Here is a 6635-nt window from a genome sequence, read left to right as displayed (position 1 = left end):
CATTATTTTAGGGCCAAAACTCTCTTAATGGGGCTTTATTGGGCCATGAAAAATTATTTTAGAAAATTAATTGGGCCAATACCCTCCATAGATCATTTTGGGCCGAGAACCATTTATTTTGGGCTTTTTAAAAATCAAAAACCCTATTGGGCCTAGGGGTTCTCGGTTACACTTAAAACCCAAGCCCAAAAACTTTGTTTCCTTCTCCCCTCTCCTATTCTCGGTTCTAAAAAAAAGATATAATGAAGATGTATACTTGTGACACCTCATTATTGTATCTCATGCAACCAAGCAATTGTATTGCATACTTCCATGCACCAAATTTTTAACCTCCATCCAAAAATCATTCTATCTCCTCTCTCCTCTCCTTATCTCGGCCAAGCACCCACCACCCTCATTCTCACTTTACTCTCATTTTCTAAATTTCATTCTATCGTATTTCTCTCTCAAGAACCCAAGAAAACTCTCTCTTCTTCACTAAAAATCGTGTGTGTGTTAGTGTATGCTCAAGAGTTCCTCACGAAAGATCCTAACTTGGTAAGCTTATAACAAACTTAAGGTGTTCCATTTACATATTATACTAAGATTACTCCTCAAAACCCACCCTCTTTTCGTGATATGCTTCTAGAAACCATCTTGGGTTCAAAAATCTCTTCAAGATAGCAAGCTAAGGCCGAGAATCACCTCTACATTCCTCTTCAAAACCGGTCAAGCCCAATGTGAGCTTCATACCCCTTGTTTTCGTGATTTTCCATCTTTAGGGGGGAATACAAGCTTGGTTTTGTGTTAAATCTTAGTATTTATCCTTGCATGTGTATGTTTGTATGACTTATGTGTTAATATGTGTGATGTTATGCTAAAAGCCCCAAAGATTTCGAGATTTACTCAAACCTTGAAGTTGTTGGAATAACTTACATTATATAACTTATTATGTTTGGTTAAAAATGCTAAGAAAGCTTGAATATTCACTATAAAACTAAAGAAAACATACAAAGGGGCCATATTTGTCAATAGAGTAAAAGTGAGCCTCTTGTGACATTCACGATATTTATGGGTCAAAAATGTCATTTTTGATAAAAAAAAAATAGGCTTTTAATGTCATTCATGATTTTATGGGCCAAAAGTGTCATTTTTGATAATAAAAAATGGGTTTTAATGTCATTCACGGTTTTAGGGGCCAAAAGTGTCATTTTTGAAAAAAAAGGGCTTTTAATGTCATTCACGGTTTTATGGGCCAAAAGTGTCATTTTTGATAAAAATGGGCTTTTATTGTCAATTTTGGTATTTATGGGCTAAAATGGTCATTTTTGGTAAAAATAAGCTTTTTATGACATTTTCATTACAATGGGCCAAAAATGAACTATTTAACAAACTTGGGCCAAAATGACTTTTTATATAAAATGGGCCAAGAATTGATCAATTAGTAAAATGGGCCACCCATAACAATGTGGACCAAAAATTGGGCCTAATATGGTCCCTTCTATCCGAATTGGGCCTTATGTGCCACCTTTTATGTTAATTGGGCCTTAGCACCAATTTTATGTAAATTGGGCCTCTCGTGAACTTATCGTTAACAAACGATTATTTTGATAACAACGATGAAACAACGAACTATTCCGACACTCTCAATAAAAATGATTACATTTTTATTATTTATGAGTTATAATAAAAAATATACACTCGTAACATTATTTTAACGCTGAAATAATGAAACATAATATTGGCGTAGAAATTTCGTTAAGGCTCTTGTGAGACGCACCTTCACCGTACCTACCTTAATGTACACCGTAAGCCCTGTAGTTATAACCAGAGTCTCCTGGATGGAGAACGAGAATTTGTGTATAGATATATACGGGGATGACACCCCACACCTGAGCTGCTCGCTACAGCTAGACATGCCAGTCTAGGGTGACAAATGTCTTCTCAGAAACTGACGCCTGAAGAACGTCGAGACAGACACTCCGTCATATTAGTATGGTTATAACGACCCACATAAATAATAACAAAACTATTATAAGATTTACACTGAATACACATACCACTCAGTCGTTGCAAAGTATAAAAATTGTGTGATTATTTTGTACTATCCACCTCACTCTGGTCTTAGGGTTTAAGACCACATTTTCTCATGACACAGAAAATATAGGATTTTCTGGGAATCACTCTCTATACAGTTTTCAAACAAGATAAAACAAGGATACACATGCTATAATAAAAGATTTGAAACAAAACTCACAAACTATTTTTACAGAAAATATCGGATTTTCTGGTGTTTACAAACCAATACAAAGTTTTCATTCAAACATGCTTATGAACTCACCAACATTTTATATGTTGACGCTTTTCAAAATAACTTGTATTCTCAGGAACTCACTAAGAAGGATGGCATCTTTGGACTTTTGGCATTTGTTGAACTTTTGTTTTCACCATACATTTGATATTTTTTGAATGTAAGTTTAGGTACAAACACAATGATGTAAACCATGAATGTTGTTATCTTATGTGTATGGTGATGATGATGTCTATGTTTCATTTATATACACTTGTTATGATATTACAAGATGAAGTCATTCGCCCCCGTACGTTTCCGCCGTTCCGGTTCGGGGGTGTGACAATTGGTATTAGAGCAATGTTTATAGTGAACTAGCATATCTAATCATACAAGATATGCAACTATAAATGCATTGAGACTAAAATACTCTGAACAAAAATAAAATACATACCTATGTGTGCATATTAGAGTATTGTCAAGATAAGAAACTAATAAAAGTTTTTGGAGGAGTTGGACATCGCGATTAAACTCGGGCAGATATGTAGTCGTATTGGGGATAAATATAGTCTGATCAACTATATTTATTGAAAATACGACCAACATGTGCGTGGGAGTGATCGTGGTGGGCAACGAATCTAAAAATTACCGACCTTGTATCCAATATTTTTAAGGAATCAAACCTAAGTAATTAAAATACTATAGGAGCATTTTAGGATATTATGTAATCTTCGCACGTACACTTTCTACATGCTTTTCACACCTCCATTCTCGCGCAGGCACCATGGCTGAGTATCAGCACGGAGACCACTACTACCAGGCCTTGGTGGCCAACGGATGGATTGCTGAAGAACCAGAAGAGATTCAAGGGGGAAACCCAGAAGTACGACCGGAAGAATATCTAGAAATGGATTCTGAGGGTGGAAAATATGATAAGGAGTCAGATGAGGAAGAGGGAATCGGAGAAATCACGAACGAACCCCACCCTTCGGAAGCAATACCAGACCAGCATGTAGCACAGGAGGACCCTGCTGACCGACTACGCTCCTTAGAAGAGGAAGTAGCCACTTTCAAGCAACAACTCTTTGCAGCCGAGGCTAGGGCAGTTCGAGCAGAGCAGAGGGAAGATGAGATCACTCGTGAGATGAGTGAAATGGCCGAACTCCTTGTACGTCATTTCAGTGTATGAGTGTCACCGTACTACTAGTTAGTATTATTATACTATTTGATGTTATCTTCTTGGTGTATGTAGGGTTAACCCCTCGATTAAGTGATTACACTACTCGATGGGGTTGTTATGCTGTTTGACTATTATTCCATGTGATGTAGGCCTTATAAAGGCCAAATTTTCACGTAACATGTACCAAACCTTTATCAGTAATGAAACAAGTGTGTTTTTTATTTGTGATGTTATCTTTTATGAGTTCTATTTTCATTATTTCTTGATACTGTATGATTTCTCGTATAAGCACAACCGAATTTCCGAAACCGCAAGACAATAAAAGATATTCGAAATCATTATATACTCATCGTCCTTCTGATCCATGATAGAAGATGCCTCGAAGATACGTGCGCAAAAACAACAACACGCAGCCACCACCACCGCCTCCGCCGGAGGTAAACTCTGCTGCATTCCAGGAAGCAGTATCGGCCGCAGTTACAGCGGCATTGGCACATATCCACAATGGAAACAATGGAGGCGGAAATGGCCAGGGAACAGGAAGCTCCAACCATGGAATGAATCAAGGGGCCACGAAAGCTTGCACTTATAAAGATTTCTCTAATGCAAAACCTCGAACATACAACGGAACCGGTGGGGTGATAACTTTGAAGCGTTGGATCGAGAAGATCGAGTCAGTCTTCGAGATATGTGACTGCCCTGAAGAGAGTAAAGTAAAGTTTGCAGCTTGTACGTTTGTCGATCGAGAACTATCATGGTGGAATGGCCATGTTGTGGCCTTAACACTTTCAGTTGCAAATGCCAAGCCGTGGGAGGAACTCAAGGAGATACTGTTGGCTGAATACTGTCCCCGTGGGGAAATACAAAAACTAGAACAGGAGTTATGGAATCTTACGGTGCAAAACTCAGATATCGAGGCATAAATCGCTAGGTTCAGCGAGCTGGCACTTCTATGCCCTGGGATGATAACCTCGGAGGGAAAGAAAATCGAACGTTTCATTTGGGGGTTAACTCCTTCTATTCAGGGGAACGTGATTGCAACAAACCCTGAGACTTTCGATAGTGAAAAGTGTCTAGCTCAGAAGCTCTATGATCATGGAAACAAGAAAGGCACCAAGACTACAGAGGCAGAAGGAAAGAAGGAAGGAGGAAACAAGAAGAATTCGGGGAATAAAAGGATAGGGGGACAGTCTTCTGGATCTTCTAAGAAACAACAAACGGTCGCAGTTCACGCTGCTACCGCTCAAACCTCATCAACTCCAACTGCAAACGCTACAACCAACCCAGCACCTACGAAACCCTACGCAGGTTCCCACCCGAAGTGTGACAAGTGTAGTTTCCATCATGTCCGGGCATGCAAGGACTTCCAATGCACAAAATGCAATAGAAAAGGGCACACTGCCCGATATTGTAGGTCCCAGCCACAACTGAACAACCCTCAATCCAACAATGTCGGGGCCAATCGCACATGTTATGGATACGGAGAGGCTGGCCACTTCAAGCGAAACTGCCCCAAAGCCAACAACCAGGGTACGGTTGGATCAGGCAGAGTACTAACATTGGGGCAGGGTGAAGTAGTTCGAGATCCGGCTGTTGTAACTGGTACGTTTCCCGTCAACAACACTTACACATGTATTTTATTCGATAGTGGGGCTGAGCAGAGTTTTGTGAGTCATAAATTCAAACACCTACTAAATCAACAACCCCAAAAGCTAAGCAAAGCCTTCACGGTGGAGATGGCTAATGGGAAGACTGAAACAACCAAAGACATTTACATAGGGTGCACACTAACTCTAAACAACCACTCATTTCAAATAAACCTGATGCCAGTAAATATTAGGAGTTTTGATGTGATCATCGACATGGACTGGTTAAGCCCCCACCATGTCGATATTATGTGCCACGAGAAGGATATTTGCCTTCACCTACCCACCAACGAAACTCTAATCATTTACGGCGATAAACCTGGTGTAAATCTTCGTCTTATCTCGTGCATCAAGGCACAAAGTGCCTGCACAAGAAAAATCATGCTTTTCTAGCCCACATGGTGGACGAACAGAAAGGGGAAAAGAACACTAACGATATTCTGTATGTGCGCGACTTTCCAGACGTATTCCCAGAAGATCTCCCGGGGATACCTCCCATGAGACAGGTTGAATTTCGAATTGACCTGATACCTGGAGCCATATCAATTGCCAAATTACCCTATAGGTTAGCCCCTACGAAAATGCAGAAGTTATCGAGCCAACTAAGTGAACTACTCGACAAAGGGTTTATAAGGCCAAGCTTCTCACCCTGGGGAGCTCCGGTCTTGTTTGTCAAGAAGATAGACAGATCTTTCAGAATGTGCATTGATTATCGGGAGTTAAACAAACTCACTATCAAGAACCGATACCCTCTCCCTCGGATTGATGAACTATTCGACCGGCTTCAAGGATCCAGTTACTTTTCCAAAATTGATCTACGGTCCGGATATCACCAACTACGGGTCCGAGAAGAAGATATCCCCAAAACTGTCTTCCGAACCCGCTACAGACATTTCGAGTTCGTGGTAGTGCCCTTCGGTCTGACGAATGCACCTGCAGCATTTATGGAACTCATGAACCGAGTTTGCCGACCATTCCTTGACAAATTTGTAATCGTCTTCATCGATGACATACTCGTTTATTCACGAAGAAAGGAAGAGAACAGTTAACATCTAAGGCAGGTCTTGGAAACTCTAAGGGCGGAGAAGTTGTACGCCAAATTCTTCAAATGCGAGTTCTGGATTCGCAGGGTGGATTTCTTGGCGCACGTAGTCAGTGAGGAAGTGATACATGTGGACCCTACTAAGATCAAGGCTATTGAAAGTTGGGCAACCCCGAAGACGCCAACGGAGATCAGGCAATTCTTGGGCCTTGTTGGGTATTACAGAAGGTTCATTCATAATTTCTCCAAAATCGCCAAGCCTCTCACTGATCTCACCCAAAAAGGCGTACCCTTCAACTGGGATGCAAAATAAGAAGCTGCTTTCCAAACTTTGAAGCAGGCTCTTTGCAGCCCTCCGGTCTTGACACTGCCAAAGGGAACGGAATATTTCGTAGTATATTGCGACACTTCCAACCAAGGTTTGGGCTGTGTGCTAATGCAGCGTGGAAAGGTGATTGCCTACGCATCCAGACAACTGAAAAATCACGAGGTGAATTA

Source organism: Lactuca virosa, chromosome 7 (assembly GCF_052849685.1).
Source record: "Lactuca virosa cultivar CGN04683 chromosome 7, Lactuca_virosa_CGN04683_v6, whole genome shotgun sequence".
Taxonomy (NCBI): Eukaryota; Viridiplantae; Streptophyta; class Magnoliopsida; order Asterales; family Asteraceae; genus Lactuca; species Lactuca virosa.
Note: the sequence above shows the minus strand (reverse complement) of the source record.